This window comes from Canis aureus, chromosome 20, assembly GCF_053574225.1.
Source record: "Canis aureus isolate CA01 chromosome 20, VMU_Caureus_v.1.0, whole genome shotgun sequence".
In the NCBI taxonomy this organism is placed as follows: Eukaryota; Metazoa; Chordata; class Mammalia; order Carnivora; family Canidae; genus Canis; species Canis aureus.
The window spans coordinates 26673605-26694046 of NC_135630.1; the positions used below are offsets into that span (position 1 = coordinate 26673605).

At 44.7% G+C, this 20442-nt stretch overlaps 1 long non-coding RNA gene across 2 annotated transcripts in view; it reads left to right on the top strand.

Moving 5' to 3' along the window:
• LOC144291595 (uncharacterized) overlaps nt 1-20442 on the top strand; it is a 101024-nt gene that overhangs the window by 36224 nt on the left and 44358 nt on the right. Inside the window, exon 3 of one of the 2 annotated variants that reach the window (XR_013358930.1) lies at nt 17306-17469. This is a non-coding gene — a long non-coding RNA (uncharacterized LOC144291595). Of the gene's footprint in view, nt 1-17206; nt 17470-20442 lie in introns of those variants that run through there. The other variant, XR_013358929.1, reaches the window with a different exon arrangement.

Here is a 20442-nt window from a genome sequence, read left to right on the forward strand (position 1 = left end):
GCAGCAGGAACTGTACAAATATATCCATTCTGCCTTCCTTGAGCATCAGCATGTTCCTGGCCTCACCCAGGGACAGGGTTGATGGTTCCTTTTCAAACCAGAGACACAGAAGGGACACTGTAGTCAGCTTCCAAACAATGAACCAATGGGAAATTCAGGGTCTGGCGCTCAGACCAAAAACAGCCATCACCTCGGGAAGTTTTACAGGACAAAGGACTTCAGTGCCTACAAAGAAAAAGGTTCTAGGCTTCAAAGTACCATTGGTTTGAGGGGAGACATGGTAAACCATTGGTAACTTTAACACATTCTGTTCGCTGAGCAACAACAGCATTTCTCTCAACTCAGAACTCTGGCAAAGACAGGTGTACCATAGAGACATCTATAAACAACCCCACTGCAGAAGAACACAGAGTGTTAGAACCTCAAATGCTGCTCAAGATCACATATGTTGAGCCTGATAAGAGACCAAAGCATAGGCTGCATGGTTTTTCCCCTAAACTGATGTAATTTGGTGTTCCTGACATAGGGGGAAGGGCCTGGGGAGAAACACCTTCTTCTGCAGGTCCCAGGGGAGCCAATTGTTTTTAGTCTCTGTTTTTGGCTTGCCCTAATCACCTCAGGGTCCTGACTTTGACCATGAAAGTGACGGGTTCTCAGCCCAGACCGGCAATTGATGTATTTGGTCGCCTGATGCACCTGTGCTTGTCATGGGGAGAGTGTCAATCTCTACAAAAAGAGAGAGCCAGCTACTTAGGTCAGGAGGCATCAGAGGTCTTGAACCTAATCTTCCAGGCAATGCAGATCTAGCAACTAAAGCATTCTGTGGGGACACATAAAATGTTTCTAGCAGCACTTCATAAATGGAAAGAGAATGGCATCAAGTAAAGAGCCAAGGGCCTTGAATGGCTGAATCACTGTGGTAGACACCCCAATGATGGAGTACTACAATGATATATAAGGACACAGTTCATGACCATGATGTGTTCTGACAGATGACACACTATAGACAAACATACATAATGGCATCATCCACACCTCCTTTTGTGATAAATCACCCTCTTTTGTGGGATGATTTGTGAGGGCTTGGAGACATTCTTCAAGGACAGTGGAGCTGTGTTCTATACAGGATATCTGGGACATGTAGGTGAAATAATAAAACTGGTAGTAAAATGCAAAGTAAAACGCATTGCTCTGAGTGAAACAAACAAATCACCACCTCTCCACAGTAACATGAAATATATTCTGCACAATTCCAACATACATAAAGAGTGTCTTCCCACCTCATACCTAGCTGGAGGTTAGGAGTGGAGCTTCAGATCTCTTTGCAGTTGAGCCTGTTGGCCACTCATGTGGAAACACTACAGGAGTGTCCCAGGTTTATTGCCATGTTTGTGTGGGGGCCATATTTGTGTGGAGAACCCTCATCGCATTCTCACCTTAGATCAGCACTGTTTTTGTTTCCTGGTGCACCCGATGATTGTCTAGGGAGTAGAATAGTTGAAGCCACAGACCATCTCTAAGATCTCTTGGGTGCAGCTCTATAAATACAGTGCCCCACAATACAGGACCAAGAGACATTAGGATCCTCCCTTGACATCACCCCAAGGGGACATGGCCATTAGAAATCATGTTCTCCAGTTCAGATCACAGGGGCAACTGAAGAGACATCTGGCATGGAGGAAACCAGATGAAAGAGACTCTTGAGTTCATGACTAACATATTCGATATTGAGTTTGGTCCTCATCACTCACCTTCTCTTCTTGCCTGCTATGATCTGGGGTCTGAACACCAAAAATGTGTCAGGCTCCCAACACCTGGCAGCTTGTTTCTGCCTAGGAAGGACATGTTCCTCTCCTCTGTCCCCTCTACACACACACACACACACACACACACACACACTCACAGACACACAGTCACACACAAAGACACACACAATGAGGGTAAAGACGTGCAAACCCACTAAGCTGAGATTACTGTGTGGTCTCTTATCCAGTTGGCTGCCCCAAATTTCCTTGTGGTACCCATTGATTTCTCCCGACTCATAATCAGAAGCTTCAGAGGAGAGGTCTGAGCTGACATCAACAACAAAATGAAAATATCTCCGTCTGGACTCTCCTGAGCCCATAGTGCCTGAAAGTAGGACAGCAGCAACAGAGCATCTTGTTCTCTTGACTGTGTCCACTTAGGTCAGCTGGATAGAGTGAAGTTCTAGAACGCCCCTTCCTCATTACCAGAGCTCTCAATCAGTTATGGGCTTGTCACCAAGGAAGTGAAATTACTTTTTCAATATTCCCGTCCTTGGGCACCTTACTTCAGTCAAAGATTTCCAAGTATCTTTTTGGAAGGTGACCTTTTACCCCATGTCACCTCCTTAACTAAACATCCTGAGCCAAAAATTACATAGCCACAACACTGAAATGCAAGTAAGGTCCTACTTTTGAGGAGATAGAGTTTAATTCAGACCTTTATTTCTTTGTTTCCTTTCCCAGTATGTGTCCTATCTAACCCACAGTGTCTCTCACATAGTCCCAGTTTCACAACCTGCAGGTGGAAGAATCATGTTACAATCTACTTCCTAGGGACATCATCAGGGGTCTATGGATGATATTTATTGCATGTGATATGGTATTCTGTGAACCAAGTGCAAATTTAAAGAAGTAAGATTAAGAAGAAGGGGTGGGATGTGCCATGGATTACCAATTGAAGGTGGCCTGAGTTCCAGCAAGGGAATATCACAATGGTCACTTTCCCTCTGGTCTCATTTCAATGGGGCACCACAATGCATTCAAAATGCTCCAAAATGCAGACATGGTCATCTTCTGTAGTCAAACTGTCCAAATGTTTCCTGTTATACTTAGAATGAGACCCAGTTGCATGTTCTGGACTCCGAGGACTGCAGCCTTCACAATAGCTCCCAGCGATCCTGACCTGTGGCATAAGGATCCCTGTATAACTGCAAGGTGCTTAGTTCCTGGCTCCTAACCAATACAATACAGCCAACACAATGGCACATCACATCTAAGTTCCAACTTTATCTATGCTAAGGGTTAGAGTTTGGGTTTGGTTTCAGGATCACAGTTTAGGGTTTACATTAGGGTTAGGGTTAGGGTTAAGTTTAGGGTTTATGGTAAGAATTAGGGTTCTGGTTTGGGTTCGTGTTCAGGTTCAGAAGCTCAGGGTCGAGTTAGGATTCGTATTCAGGGTAGGGATAGGGTTCGTGTTATCCTTCGGGACCCGGTTCTGTTTAGGGTTAGGGAATAGGGTCTGTTTAGGTTTAATGTTTGGGTTCAGGTTAGGTACCCTATCTGCTGCTCCCTTGGGCTCATTTTTCTCTTCCCAGGAAGCCACAAAATGAGGCCCTCCCAATGGTAATCAAGATATCTATGAGATCCTGGGCTCTGAGATTCGCTCCCCAGCTACAAACCCTATAGTGTCTGAAACACGTGCTCTGTCAAGGCCTCAAGGTTCCCCTTCTGGATCCAAAGACCAATCCAAGTTTTATTTGGTATTTTACAAGAAGTTTTCAGGAAATTTAATAATTTCTTGAAGAGAGAGAGAATAAGCAGGTGAGCTGCAGAGGGAGCAGGAGAAGCAGGCTCCCCACTGAGCTGGGAGCCCAATGAAGGGCTCAAAGTCAGGACCCTGGCATCAGGACCTGACCTAAAGGCAGAGGCCTCACTACCTGAGCCACCCAATGTCCTTATTTGATCTTATTGTCCACGTAATGGTTCTAATGTGGGTGGATCCATTCATCCCATGAGGTGGACATGAAGATGTCACATGAAACCAACTATGGACATGGCATGCCTACAATGGGTAGAGTGATTGACTGTCACTCTGATTAGCTTTCAGACTGAGACACTGTATCTACTGTATTCCTTCAAAGACATTAGTGACTAAAAATGTGTCTGCAATCCTATATGATTAATCTATATTCTGGGTTGAAGAAATCCCAACCGGCACTTTAAGTATACTGAGTGGACCTTGAGCTGCTCTGCCTTCCCCCAGTGAACTCTACTGTGGGCACATAAAGGACAAGTAGCGGGAACAGTTAGATGGACTCTAAGAAGTCCTTTGCAAACAGGAAAATAGCCTGATTTCCACGTGTTCTGTAAGCCTAGAGCACCAATGGCCCATGAGGGTTGATGTGGAAGCTTCTTCACTGGTGAGAGACAACGGCTACACAGGAATATGCCTAGCAGCCCTTTCTACAGGGCCAGCCACCAGATAAGTCTATGCCATGTTTTCTCCCAGGATTTCCTACAGTACCTCCATGAGGTTCATCCTCTTAGCACAGCAATTTTCAAAGCAGGAAAAGAAAGTTCAGAGAGGTGCAGTGACATTCCCCAAGCATACCGGTAGTAGAGGCGAGTCTCAACCCCTGTGCTCTGTATGGGGTGGTCACTCACCTGTGGAACTGCTGGCTCAGGCCATGTTGGGCTGTGATGAACACCTCATAGAGACAGGAAATGATTGGGTTCTTTGAGAGGCTTCTATCCTGGAGGGATGGCACCAGGGACTGTACAAAAGAATCCATTCTGTCTTCCTTGAGCATCAGCATGGTCCCGGCCTCACCCAGGGACATGGTTGATGATTCCTTTTCACACCAGAGAAACAGGAGGGGCACTGTAGTCATCTTCAAACAATGAACCAATGGGATGTTCAGGGTCTGGCTTTCAAACCAGAGACACCCATCCCCTCGTGAGGTTGTACAGGACAAAGGACTTCAGTGCCGACACAGAAAAAGGTTCTAGGCTTCCAAGTAACATTGGTTTTAAGAGAAACATGGTAAACCATTGATAGCTTCAACACATTCTTTAGCAGCAACAACAGCATTTCTCTCAACTAAGAGTTTGATGAAGACCAGTACGTCATGGAGTCATCCATAAACATCCCCACAGCAGATAGAACACAGAGGGTTAGAACTTCAAATGTTGCTGAAGATCACATATGTAAGGCCTGAGAAGAGACCAAAGCATGGGCTGCATGGCATTTCCCTTAAGCTGATGTAGCTTGGATTGTTCCTGACATAGGGAGGAAGGGTCAGGGAAGGACCACCTTCTTCTGCAGGCCCCAGGGGAGTCAATTGTTTCTAGTCTGGGTTTTGGCTTGCCGTGATCACCTCAATGTCCTGACTTTGACCATGAAAGTGACCCGTTCTCAGCCCAGACTGGCAATTGATATTACTTGTGTCCCGATGCACCTGTGCTTGTCAGGGTTAGATGGACTATTTGAACCCTTAGAGCAACTCATCCCAGATTTCCTGTGTGGATTCCTACAAAAAAGACAGAGCCAGCTAGTTGGGTCAGGAGGCATCAGAGGCCTTCCACCTAATGTGGGGTTCCAGGTATGGCAGATCTAGCATTTTATGTTGGGACACGTAAAATGTTCCTTGCAGCACTGCAGAAATAGCAAGACAATGGTATCAGGTCAAGTGCCAAGGGTCTTGAAAGGCTGAATCACTGTGGCAGACGTCCCCATTGATGGAGTGCTATGAAGGTCTATAAGGACATAGCTCATGTCCTGTTGGACCTACAATTATCTGATGTTTGTTGACAAATGACACCTGCTAGATAAACATACAGAATGGCTTCCTCCCACCCCTACTTTTGTGTTAATTCACCCTCTTTATTGTGATAATTTGTAAGGTCTTGGAGACGTTCTGCAGGGACAGTGTAGCTGTGTTCTACAGAGGATATCTGGGAAGCGTGGGTGAAATTTTAAAAAATGTTTGTAAAATACAAAGATACTCATTGCTCTGAGTGAAACAAACAATCCCCACTCCTTAAAAAACATAAAATATATTCTGGACAATGCCAACATATGTGAAGAGTGTCTTCCCACCTCATACATAGCTGGAAGTTAGGAGTGGAGGTTCAGACCTCTTTGAGGTTGGGCCTGTGGGGCACTCATGTGAAAACACTATGGGAAGGCCTCAGGTCTCCATGTTTGTGTGGGGGCCGTATTTGTGTGGAGAACCCTCATTCCATTCTCACCTCAGAACAGCACTGATCCTTGTTTTCCTCTTGCACCCAAGAATTATCAAGGGAGTTAGAATAATTGAAGCCACAGACCATCTCCTCCGCGATCTCCTGGGTGCAGCTCTGTAAATGCAGTGTCCCATATATACAGGGCCAAGAGACATAAGTGTCCTCCCTCAATATCACACCAAGGGGACACCCACACTAGTAATCATGTTATCTAGTTCAGACCGCAAGGGCACCTGAAGAGACATGTGGCATGGAAGAACTAAGTGAAAGAGACTCTTCCTCAAGACTAACATATTCATAGTTGAGCTTGGTACTCAGCACTCAACTTCTCTACTTGCATGCTATGACCTGGGGTCTGAATCCCAAAGATGTGTCAGGCTTCCAAACCTTGCAGAAGGTTTCTATCCAGGAAGGGTGTGTTCCTCCCCTCTACCCCCTCTACACATTCACAGGCAAACACACACATGTGCGTGCACACACACACACACTCTCACACATACACACACAGATAAACACACATGCTAGGTAAAGAAGTGTGAGCCGGCTCAGCTGAGATCACCGTATGGTCGGCTCTCCAGTGGGCTGCCCCAAGGTGCCTTGTGGTACCAGTTGAGGTCTCCTGACACATAACCAGAACCTTCGAAGAAGAGGGCCAAGCTGCCATCGACACTGACATGAACATCTCTCTGTCTGGACTCTGCTGTGCCCAGAGTGCCTGAAAGTAGGACAACATCAACAGAACATCTTGTTCTCTTGACCATCTCCAGTTAAGTGAGCTGGAAAGTGGGAAGTTCTAGAATGCAGCTTCCTGGTTACCACAGTTATAAATCAGTTGTGGGCCTCTCACCTAGGAAGTGAAGTCACTTTTACAAGATTCCAGCCCCTGGACACCTTCCTTCAGTCAGACCTATCCAGGGTCCCTTCTTGGTAGATGACTGCTTACACCATGTCATTTCCTTAACTGTACATCCTGAGGCAAAAATACCATAGTCCCAAATCTGAAAATGCAAGTAAGTTCTACCTTTTAGGACATAGAGCTGTATTGAGACTATTATTTCTCTGCTTGGTTTCTCAGTTCTGTGTCCTAACTAACCCACTGTGTCTCTCATATAGTCCCCAGTTTGCCAACCTGCGTGGAGGGAGAATCAACTAGATTCTACTTCCTAGGGACATCATCCCTGTCTATGGATGACATTTATAATGCATGTGAGCTGGTGTCCTATGTATCTGAGGCGCAAATTTAAGGATGGAATTTTGACAAGAAGGGGTTGGATGTGGCACAGAGTACCACTTGAATGTGGCCTTTGTTCTAGCAACATAATATCACAATGGTCACTTTCCCACTGGCTTCCTTTCAATGGGGTCACCACGATGGTGTGGAAATGCTCCAAGATGCAGACATGGTCATCTTCTGTAGTCAAACTGTCCAATTGTTTCCTGTTGTATTTAGAATGATACCCAGTTGCCTTGTTCTGACCTCTGAGGACTGTAGGCTTCACAAGGGCTCCCAGCATTCCTGACCTGTGCCATAAGAATCCCTGGGTAACACCGGGGTGCTTAGCGAATGACTCTTGACCAGTACGATACAGCCAACAGAATGGCATGTCACATCTAAATTCCAATTGGAACTCTGCTTAGGGTTAGTGTTAGAGTTTTGGCTAGGGTTAGGTTTAGGGTTTGGATTACAGTTTAGTGTTAGGGGTAGAGTGAGGGTTAGGGTTTAGGTTGAGTATTAAGGGTAGGGTTTATGGTTTCAAGATAGGGTTTAGGGTTATTTTTTAGGGATAGGTTTAGGGTTAGGGTTCGGGTTTCTGTTCGTGTTCTGGACGAACAGGACCTTAACCTGGACAGGTTAAGGTCGGGTTAGGTTTCGCATTCCGGTGGGGGTTAGGGTTCATTTTAGGGTTAGGTTTCGGGTTTGGGTTACAGATTGGTTTTGTGTTGTGTTATGGGACCAGCTGGGATGGGTTGTTCCTGTAACTGTTAAGGTTAGGGTTAGCATTAGGTTTAAGGATGAGGTTAGTGTTTGTTTTAGGTTTAGGGTTAGGGTTAGGATTACGGTTTAGGTTTAGGTTTAGCATTAGTGTTAGTGTTTAGGGTGTGTGTAGGGTTAGGGATTAAGGTTTATGGTTAGGGTTTAGGGTTAAGGTTTGGGTTGGGGTTAGGGTTAGGGTGAGAGTTAGGGTTCGGGATAGGGATTGGATTCGGGTTTGGGACCTGAAAGGGTAAGGTTATGGTTCGTGTTCTGGTTAGGGTTTGTGTTCCAATAGGGATCAGGTTAGGTGTAGTGTTAGATTTAGGTGTAGGGTTAGGGTTTGGGTTTGGGTTGAGGTTAAGGTTAAGTTTCATGTTAGAGAATAGGGTTTGTTGAGGGTGAGTGTTTGGGTTTGGGTTAGGGACCCCATATGCTGCTCATTTGGCTCATTTGGCTTGTCACAGGAAGCCCCAAACTGAAGCCCTCCCAATGGAAATCAAGAAATCAGGGAACCCTGGTGGTGCAGCGGTTTAGCCTGCCTTTGGCCCAGGGTGCGATCCTGGAGACCCAGGATCGAGTCCCACGTCGGGCTCCTGGTGCATGGAGCATGCTTCTCCCTCTGCCTGTGTCTCTGCCTCTCTCTCTCTCTGTGACTATCATAAATAAATAAAAATTTTTAAAAAATTAAAAAAAAAGAAATCAATAGCATCCAGGTCTCTGAGAGTTGCTCCCTGGCAACAACTACCGTAGTCTCCCAATGTGCTCTATGGAAACATCAAGGTTCCCCTTCTGGATCCAAAGACAAGTCTAAGTTTTACTTAATATTTTCCAAAAATTGTCAAGGAAATTTACTAATTTATTGGAGAAAGAGAGAGAATAAGTTGTGTGAGCTGCAATGGAAGTGGGAGATGCAGGCTCCCCACTGAGCAGGGAGCCCAGTGTAGCGCTTAAACTCAGGACTCTGGGATCATGACTTGACCTGAAGGCAGAGGCCTCACTGACTGAGCCACAGAATGCCCTTACTAGATCTTTTCGTCCATCCTGATGGTACAAATATGCGTGTTCCACTCATTCCATGAGGCGGCCATGAAAATGTCCGCATAGAACAAACTGGGGACATGGGTGCCCCTGATGGGTAGAGTGATTGTCTGACACTCTGATTAGTCTTGAGACTGAGACACTGTATCTACTTTATTCCATTATTTATTAGACCTTAGTGACTAGAAATGTAACTGAAATCCTAGGTGCTTAATTTTCTTGGATGACGGAATCCCAACCAGCCCTTTTCATATACTGAGTGGACCAGAGCTTCTCTGCCTTCCCCCAGGGACCTCTACTCTGGGCACATAAAAGACAAGTAGCAGGACCAGCTAGATGGAATCCAAGAACACCTTTGCAAAGAGGAAAATGGCCTGATTTCCATGTGCTTCTGTAAACCCAGAGTGCCTCAGGCACATGAGGGTTGATGTGGAGAGTTTCTTCCCTGGGACAGGATAACTTCTGCAGATGAATATGTCCAGCAGCCCTTTCTACAGAGCCAGGCTCCAGATAAGATTGTCCCAGGTTTTCTCCCAGAATTTCCCACAGTGGCCCCATGAGGTTCATCCTCTTAGCACAAAACTTTTCAGAGGAGGAAAAGAAAGTTTAGAGAGGTACAGTGACAATGAGAGGAGGAAAAGAAAGATTAGAGAGGTCAGTGACATTCAGAGGAGGAAAAGAAAGCTTAGAGAGGTGCAGTAACACAAATAAATCAAGTAAAACTTGGATTGGTTTTGGATCCAGAAGGAAAACCTTGATGCCTCCACAGAACGCATTGGGAGACTACAGGGGTTGTTGCTGGGGAGCAACTCCCAGAGCCCTGGATCTCATAGGTCTCTTGATTTCCATTTCTGGGGGCTTCCTATGAAAAGACAAATGAGTCAAAGATAGCAGTAGATGGGTTCCCTAATCTGAACACGGACCCTAACACTAAACATATCCTATTCCCTAACCTGAAACCTAACCCTAACTTTAATCCACACCCAGAACACAACCCTAACACTATACCTAACTCTAACCCTAACACAACCCTAACCTGAACTTTAACTGTTATGGGAACACAAATCCTAACCCGATCCTAACCTTACTCGATCCTGAACCCGAACCAGAAACTGAACCCTAACCCTAACCCTAAGTCTTAACCCTAAACCCTAACCCTAAGCCCTAACCCTAACACTCACCCTAAACCCTAACCCTAACTATAAAGCTAACCATAAATCACAATCCTAACACTAACCCTAACCCTAAACCTAAGCATAGTAGCAATTGGAACTTAGAAGTGACAAGCCATTGTGTTGGCTGTATTTTATTGTTCAGGAGCCAGTCACTAAGTACCTCGGGGTTACACAGGGATACTTATGCCACAGGTCAGGATTGCTGAGAGCCATTGTGAAGGCTGATGCCCTCGGAAGCCAAAACGAGGCAATTGGGTCTCATCCTAAATGTAACAGAAAAACAACTGGACTGTATACTACAGAAGATGACCATGCTTGCATCTTGGAGCATTTCCACCTAATCTTGATGCCCCCATTGAATTGACGCCAGAGGAAAAGTGACCATTGTGATAATAAGTTGTTGGAACCCAGGCCACCATCAAGTGATACTCCATGCCACATCCACCCCTTCTTCTCAAACTTCCATCCTTTTTTTTAATTTTTATTTATGATAGTCACACAGAGAGAGAGAGAGAGAGAGAGAGAGAGAGGCAGAGACATAGGCAGAGGGAGAAGCAGGCTCCATGCACTGAGAGCCCAAAGTGGGATTTGATCCCGGGTCTCCAAGATCGCGCCCTGGGCCAAAGGCAGGCGCCAGACTGCTGTGCCACCCAGGGATCCCTCAAACTTCCATCCTTAAATTTGCTCCTCAGATACACAGGATACCAACTCACATGCATTATAAATATTATTCATAGACTCTTGATGGTGTCCCTAGGAAGTACATTCTAGCCTTCTCCCACCATGCAGATTGGCAAACTGGGGACTATGTGAGAGACACCGTGGGTTAGATAGGACACAGAACTGGGAAACCAAGCAGAGAAATAATGATCTCAATTAAGCTCCATCTCCCCAATTGCCCTTACTAGATCTTTTCGTCCATCCTTATGGTACAAATATGTGTGTTCCACTCATTCCATGAGGCGGCCATGAAAATGTCACATAGAACAAACTGGGGACATGGGTGTCCCCGATGGGTAGAGTGATTGTAAAGACCATATGTGTAAAGACACAAAGACCATATCTTTGTGTTTTACTACTATTTTTATTATTTCACCTACGCGTCCCAGATATCCCGTGTAGAACACAGCTCTACAGTCCTTGTAGAACATCTTCAGCCTTAACAAAACATCACACTAATGAGAGTGATTTAACACTAAAGGACTGGTAAGATTAAGCCATTCAATATATTTTCTATCTTTTGTTGTCTTTGTTGTCTGTCAGAACACATCAGATCTTTGTAGGCTCTGCAGGTCATGAGTTATGCCCTTATAGATCTGTATAGTACTCCATCAATGGGCAGTCTGCCAAAGTGACTCAGCCTTGCAAGGTCCTTGGCACTTTACCAATGCCATTCTCTTTCATTTCTGCAGTGCTGCAAGGAAGAGCTGATGTGTCCCCCCTGAGTGTTATATTGCTATATCCACCATATCCTGGAACTTCAGATTCAGTGGAAGGCCTCTGATAACTCCTGACCCAAGTAGCTGGCTCTGTCTTTTTTGTAGGAATCCACACAAGAAATCTTCAATGATTTGCTCCAAGGGATAGATTACTTCATCTCACACTGACAAACACAAGTGAATCAGCTCACCAACTAAATCAGTTGTGGATCTGGGCTGAAAACAGGTCACATTCATAGTCAAGGTCAGGACCCATTTGATCAGGTCAAGCCAAACACCCAGCCTAGAAACAGTTGACTCTCCTGGGGCCTGCAAAGAAGGTGGTTCTCCCCTGACCCTTTCTCTCTATGTCAGGAACAGACCAAGCTACTTCAGCTTAGGGGAAATGCCATGTGTCCCATGCTTTGGTCTCTTCTCAGTCCCAACATATGTGATCTTCAGCAGCATTTGAGGTTCTAACCCTCTGTATTCTATCTGTAGTAGGGATGTTTACAGATGACTCCATGGTATATTGGTCTTTGTAAAAGCTCTTAGTTGAGAGAAATGCTGTTACTCAGATAACAGAATGTGTTGAAGTTACCACTTTTTTTCCATGTATCCCCTCAAACCAATGTTACTTGGAAGCCTAGAACCTTTTCCTGTGTTGGCACTGAAGTCCTTTGTCCTGTACAACTTCCCGAAGGGATGGTTGTCTTTTTTCTGAACGCCAGACCCTGATAGTCTCAGTGTTTTGTGGTTTGGAAGCTGACTACAGTGCCCCTCCTGTGCCTCTGGTGTGAAAAGGAATCATCAACTCTGTCTCTGGGTGAGGCCTGGAACATGCGGATGCTCAAGGAAGGCAGAATGGATAATTTTATGCAGTCCCTGTTGCCATGCTTCCAGGGGAGACCCCTTTCAAAGAACACAATCATTTCCTGTTTCTACGAGGTGTTCACCAGAGCCCAATAGGTCCCGCACAAGCAGTTCCACAGGTGAGTGACCACCCTATACACAGCACTGGGTTTGAGGTTCACCTCTACTAATGGTATATTTTGGGTCTGTCACTTCACATCTCTGAGCTTCCTTTTGCTCCTCTTTAAAGTGCTGTGGAGAGGATGAAACCCATGGGGCTGCTGTGGGAAATCCTTGGAGAAAACATTGCATAGACATATCTGTGCCTAGCTAGAAAGGGCTGCTGGGCATCTTCATGTGTAGCAATTCTCTCCCCAGTGAAGAAGCTCTCCACATCAATTCTCATGGGCCCATGGCACTGTGGGTTTAGAGAAGCACGTGGAAAGCAGGCTGTTTTCCTGTTTGGAAAGGACTTCTGGGATTCCATCTAACCAGTGCTGCTTTTTTGCTTTATATGCCCAGAGGAGAGGTCTTTGTGGAAAGGCAGAGCTGCTCAAGCTCCACTAAGCTGCTCAAGCTCCACTAAGTATATAGAAAGTGTTGGTTGGGATTCCTTCATCCAATAATACATATTGGAGGGAGGGGGCAAGAAGGCGGAAGAGTAGGGTCCCCAAGTCACCTGTCCCCACCAAATTACCTAGATAACCTTCAAACCATCCTGAGAATCTATGAATTCGGCCTGAGATTTAAGGAGAGAACAGCTGGAATGCCACATTGAGAAGAGTTCACACTTCTATTAAGGTAGGAAGACAGGAAAAAAAATTAAGAAATAAAAGGCATCCAAGGGGAAGGGGCCCAGTGAGAAGCTGGGCTAAGGCCACAAGTCAATTTCTCCCAGGACAAGAAAGCCCCATCCCAGAGAAGCAGGAGCTTCACTAATCTTCTGGAAGGAAAAACACTCACAGGGATCTGTAACAGGATCACAGGAGGGGCGGGGATGCCCTCAGGCTCCCAGGGGAACTAATGGAGGACATGCGCCCTGGGGGAAAGTACATCACACACCATGGCCAGGCTCCCTAAAATGCTGCAGCATGCGGGCTGCTGGGCATGGGAGCAACTCTCAGGCGACTCCACATGGAGGGGGCTGTACAGCACCTGGAGCTTGATTCCAGCATTGGAGGCCCCAGAGCCCAGGGTCCCGGGGGACACAGCCCAGGATCCATCACTCCTGGTGGACAGGCAGAGACCGGGAGGCACAGGACAGCAAGGACGCTCCTGCCACTGGGTGGCCCTGAGGTGTTCAGATCGGCGACCCCACCCCCGGAGCATCCAGGCTCCTGCAGAATAAGATCTGTAGTATTTACTGCAGGAACTGACTCAAGGGCTGGAGAACTGGCCGCTGCACTGTTGTTGTTCCTCCTGGGGCCTCACGGATAAATGACTCCCACTTAGTCTCACAGTGACCTCACAGGATAAACAGGATAAAAAACTTTTACTGAGAAGTACACCAGGCAGGGGGCACAGCTCCCCCCAGTATTCACACCTGAGAATCATCACAGCAGGACCATCCCCCAGAAGACCAGCTACATGGGTAGGGGAAAAGAAAGTTATTGACCAAGCAGCACTGGAAAGTTCTAGGAGATTTTGAAGTTTTACAGTATATAGAATCATGGGATACCATGCCTTGTTTTTTGTTTTGTTTGCTTACCCCCCTTTTTTTCTTCTTTTCTTCTATTATCTTTTTTTCCTTTCCTTTTTTTTAATCTTTTTATTGTCTTTCTTTTGTTCTTCTCTCTTTTTCTCCTTTTCCCAATACAACTTGTTTTTGGCCACTCTGCATGGTGCAAAATGACTAGATGGAAAAACTCATCTCAAAGGAAAGAATCAGAAACAGTCCTCTCACTTACAGAGTTACAAAATTTGGATTATACTTCAATGTCAGAAAGCCAATTCAGAAGCACTATTATAAAGCTATGGTGGCTCTAGACAAAAGCATGAAAGAATCAGGAGACTTCATGACTGCAAATTTAGATCTAATAAGGCACAAATTAAAAATCAATTAAATGAAATACAATCTAAACTAGAGGTCCTAACGACAAAAGTTAATGAAGTAGAAGAACAAGTGAGTGACATAAAAGACAAGTTGATGGCAAAGAGAAATCAATTGAAAGATCATGAGGATCCTTTAAGGGAAAAAAAATGACAGCCTCAGAAAGAAAAATCTCTGTTTAATTGGGGTTCCCAAGGATGCCAAAAGGGTCAGAGGATGAGAATATGTATTTGAACAAATCATAACTGAAAACTTTCCTAATCTGGGAAGGGAAACAGGCATTCAGATCCAGAAAATAGAGACCCCACCCTAAAATCAATAAAAACCACTCAAAATCTTGACATTTCATAGTGAAGCTGGCAAGTTCCAAAGATAAGGAGAATATCCTTGAAGCAGCAAGAGACAAGAAATCCCAAAATTTACTGGGGAGAATTATTAGATTAACAGCAGACATCTCCCCAGAGACCTGGCAGGCCAGAGGGGGTGGCAGGATATATTCAGGATCCTCATGAAAAGAATATGCAGCCAAAAATACTTTATCCAGCAAGGCTCTCATTAAAAATAGAAGGAGAGATAAAAAGCTTCCAAGAGAGGCAAAAACTGAAATAATATGTGACCACCAAACCAGTTCTGCAAGAAATACTAAGGGGGATTCTGTAATAGAAGAAGTGCAAGGAAAAAATCCACAGAAACAGGGATTGGATTGGTCCATGATGACAATAAATTCATATCTTTCAATAGTAACTCTGAACGTGAATGGGCTTAATGACCCCATCAAAAGGCACAGAGTTTCAGCCTAGATAAAAAAGCAAGACACATCTATTTTCTGTCTACAAGAGACTCATTTCCGACATAAGGACACCTACATCCTGAAAATAAATGTTGGAGAAACATGTACCATTCAAATTGTCCTCAGAAGAAAGCAGAGATAGCCTTCTTTATACCAGTTAATCTAAAGTTTATCCCGAAGACTATAGTGAGAGATGAAGAGGGACACTATATCATATATAAAGGACCGATCCAACAAGAGGACTTAGCAACCATCAATATTTATGCCCTGAATGTGGGAGCTGCCAAGTATGTCATCAATTATTAACCAAAGATAAGATATACTATTATAGGTATCCCTGGGTGGTGCAGCGGTTTGGCGCCTGCCTTTGGCCCAGGGCACGATCCTGGAGACCCAGGATTGAATCCCACGTCAGTCTCCCAGTGCATGGAGCCTGCTTCTCCCTCTGCCTGTGTCTCTGCCTCTCTCTCTCTCTCTGTGACTATCATGAATAAATAAATAAAATCTTAAAAAAAAAGAAATACTATTATAATAATACACTTATACTTGGTGACTTGAATGTGGCGCTTTCTACAATTGACAGATCTTCTAAGTACAACTTCTCCAATGAAACCAGAGCTTTAAATGATACACTGGACCAGATGGATTTCACAGATATTTACAGAACTTTACGTCCAAATGCAACTGAATACACATTCTACTCAAGTGTACACGGAACTTTCTACAGCAAAGACCACATACTGGGCCACAAATCAGGTCTTAACTGGTACCAAAAGATTGGGATGGTCCCCTACATATTTTCATACCACATGCTTTGAAATTAGAACTAAATCACAAGAAGTTGTACGGTTTTCACTCACTTGGAGGTTAAGGACCATCCTGCTAAAAGATGAAAGGGTCAACCAGGAAATTAGAGATGAATTTAAGAGATTCATGAAGCTAATGAGAATGAAGATACAACCATTCAAATTCTTTGGGATTCAGCAAAATCAGTCCTGAGGGGGAAATACATTGCAATAAAAGCATCCATCCAAAAACTGGAAAGAACTCAAATACAAAAGCAAAACTTACACCTAAAGGAGCTGGAGAAAAAACAGCAAATATATCTTACACCCAGCAGCAGAAGAAAGGTAATAAATATTCGAGCATATCTCAATGAAATAGAGAACAGAAGAACTGTGGAACAAGTCATCAAAACTAGGAGTTGGTTCTTTCAAAGAATTAATAAGATAGATAAACCATTAGTAAGCCTTATTAAAAAAAGTGAGAGAAGACTCAAATTAATAAAATCATGAATGAGAAAGGAGAGATCGCCACCAACATCAAGGAAATAAAAACAATTTTAAAAACGTATTATGGGCAGCTATACAATCCCATCGTGGTGACCCCATTGAAATGAGGCCAGAGGGAAAGTGACCATTGTGATATTACATTGTTGGAACCCAGGGCACATTCTAGTGGCACTCCAGGCCACATCCCAGTGCTTCTTTTCAATTTTCTATCCTTAAATCTGCACCTCAGATACACAGGATGCCAGCTCATATGCGAAATAAATATCAATAGACCCCTGATGATTTCTCTAAGAAGTAGACTATAGCCTGATTCTCCCACCATGCAGGTTGGGAAAGTGGGGAATATGTGAGAGACACCGTGGGTTAGACAGGACACAGAACCAGGAAAGCAAGTAGAAAAATAAAGTTCCAAATTCAGCTCCATCTCCAAAAACTAGGAGAGAGAGTTGTGGCTATGGCATTTTTGGCTCATGATGTCAGTGAAGGCGATGACAATGGTAAGCAGTCATCTGACCAGAAGGGGTCATGGATAGGGCTGACTGAAGGAAGGGGCCCAGAGGTTGGAATCTTGAAGAAGTGACTTCACTTCCTTGGTGATAGGCCGACAACTGTTTTGGAACTCTGGTAACCAGGACACTGCATTCTAGAAATTCCCGCTTCCCAGCTCACATAACTGGAGATGGTCAAGAGAACATGATGTTTTGTTGCTGTTGTCCTACATTCAGGATCTCTGGGCTCAGGAGAGTCCTGACAGAGAAATGTTCATCTTACTGTTGACGTCAGCTCATCCTTTATCTCCAATGCTGCTGGTTGTGTCTGGAGACCTCAACAGGTAGCAAAAGGCAACTTGGGGCAGCCCACTGCAGAGCAGAACACACTGTGATCTCAGGTGAGGCAACTCACACTTCTTTACTCCTCATTGTGTGTGTGTTTGTGTGTGTATGCATGTGTGTGTGCTTGTGTAGAGTGCATAAAGAGTAACATGCCCTTCCTGAGCGACAGACCCTGATCTTCCCACTTTTTCATGATTTGGAAGTTAACTACAATGCCCCTCGTTGTAAGAAGTGAAAAGAAATCATTAGATCTTAGCTTGTTGAGGCCTGGACCACACTGATGCTCAAGGAAGGCAGAATGAATACTTTTATACAGTCCCTGGTGCCATCCTTCCAGTATGGAAACCTCACAATCAACAGAAAAATTTCCTGTATCTACCAGGTATTCACCACAGTGTGTCCTAGGCCAGCAGATCCATTGGTGAGTCACCACACCATACACAGCACAGGGGCTGAGGGTCATCTCTACTACCAGTATATTTTGGGACTGTCACTGCATCTCTCTGAGCTTCCTTTTCCTCCTCTGAAAAGTGCTGTGCTAAGAGGATGAACCTCATGGGGGTACTGTGGGAAATCCTAGGAGAAAACATGGTGTATACTTATGTGGTGTCTGGCCCTGTAAAAAGGGATGCTGGGCATATTAATGTGTAGCAGTTGTCTCTGCCCAGCATGAAAGCTCCCACATCAACCCTCAGGAGCCTGTGGAAAGCAGGCAGTTTTCCTGTTTGCAAAGGACTTCTGGGACTCCATCTAACTTGTCCTGTTTCTTGTCCTTTATCTGCCCAGAGGAGAGGACTGGGGGAAGGCAGAACAGCTCAAGGTGCATTCAATATAGTGAAAATGCTGGGGTTGGGATGAAGGTTGGGAATCCTTCATCCAAGAATATAGTTTAAGCACCTATGATTAGACAGATTTCCAGTCACTAAGATTATTGAAGTCACTAAATAGATAACATGACTCAGTCTCAAGTCTAATCGAGTGTCAGGGAGTCAATCACTCTACCCATCATAGGCATGCATGTCCAGTTATTTAGATGTGACATCTTCATGTCTGCCTCATGGGAATACTGGATCCACCCACATTTGGACCGTTAGGGTGGACAATGATATTAAGGGCACTGGGTGGATCAGTCAGTAAGACCTATACCTTCAGGTCAGGTCATGATCCCAGGCTCGTGGCTTTGAGCCCTGCTCAGTTGGGAGCCTGCTTCTCCTGCTCACTCTGCAGCTCAACCTGTTTATCCTGTCTCTCTCTCTTAGAATTTCATAAATTCCCTTAAAAATGATTTTAAAATATCAAGTAAAACTCGGATAAGTCTTTGGATCCAGAAGGAGAACCTTGATGCCTCCACAGAGCACATTGTGAGACTCCTGTGGTTGTTACTGGGGAGCGACTCTCAGAGCCCTGGATCTCATAGGTCTCTTGATTTCCATTGGGACGGCATCATTTTAGGGGCTTCCTGTGAAGAGACGAATGAGTCATATACAGCAGCAGATGGGGTCCTTAATCTTAACTCGAACCCTATTCTTAAACAGACCCTATTCCATAACCTGAAGCTTAATCCTGACCTTAACCCAAGCCCAAACCCTAACATCCCTAAACCTAATGCTAACCCTAACCTGAGTCCTAACGCAAACCCAATCCTGAACCCGAAACCGAAACTTAACCCCAAACATAAGATGAATGCTAACACTAACCAGAACCCAAAACCTAACCCTAACATGAAACCGAACACTAACCCTAAACTGAACATGAGCCATTACCCAAACCGTAAGACCTAACTGGAACCCGAAACAGAAACCTGACCACAACTCTAACCCTAAAACAAACACGAACCCTAACCTGACCCTAAACCATCCCAAACCAGAGCCGGAAACTGAACCTGAAACCTAATCCCAACCCTAAATTTAACCCTAAACCTTAACCCTTATCATAACCCTAAACCCTATACACTAACAATAACCCTCATCCTAAACCCTAACCCTATCCCAAAGCCTAATCCTAATCCTAACCCTAAATCGTAATCCTAACCCGAACCCTAACCCTAAACCTAACCATAAGCATAATTCCAATTGGAACTTAGACGTGACATGCCATTGTGTTGGCCATATCGCATTGGTCAGGAGCCAGTCACTAAGCACCTCAGGGTTACACAGGGATACTTATGCTACAGGTCAGGATTGCTGGGATCCATTGTGAAGGCAGCAGCCCTCAGAGGCCAGAATGAGGCAACTATGTCTCTTCTAAATATAACAGGAAACAATCGGCCAGTTTTACTACAGAAGATGACCATGTCTGCATCTTTGAGCATTTCCACCTCATCGTGGTGCCCCCATTAAAATGAGACCAGAGGGAAAGTGACCATTGTGATATTATGTTGCTGGAACCCAGGCCATTGACAGTTAAGTGACAAAGCCACCCAGGTGCCGCTAGAATATTTAATCCTCAATCAACTCAGTGAATGAATCTCCATGGTATCTTCCATTGAATCATTTGTATAGTATATACTTGGTTATCTCCAAAATATGGGTTTTGCTAGCCCAAATCCACAAGGATGTTGACAATTTCACTTCTATGTGCCAGCAGATGGGGAGTCAGTCTTTGGCACGAAACCATTTACACACTATCCAATGCATCTTGTCCACATCTCTATGTTCTGTGGGGGATACTCTAAACTTCCACCTTATATTTGGTATCAGTAATACTTTTAAGCCTTGTTCCTGATCCTCCACATGTGGGACTCTGCACACTGGAAACTACACTGATCCCAGGATAATTGCTTCATCAGTTCCTTCAGGATGAAAGGGATATTTCCCCACTGATACTTCAGTCCTTTCCCTCCTCTTGTTCCCAAACCTTTTGACTAAAGGATCTTGAGAAAGAATCCTCTCCCTTTTTCAGAGGGCTTTTACATGCAGCTCCAGTTGCAGCTACATTCCATGCCCATCTCTGGAGTGAACCGAAGAGGAGAAAGGCTATTTAGACAGAGTTGGAGCAATCTCCGTCCAGATTTCACCCACCATGGTCTA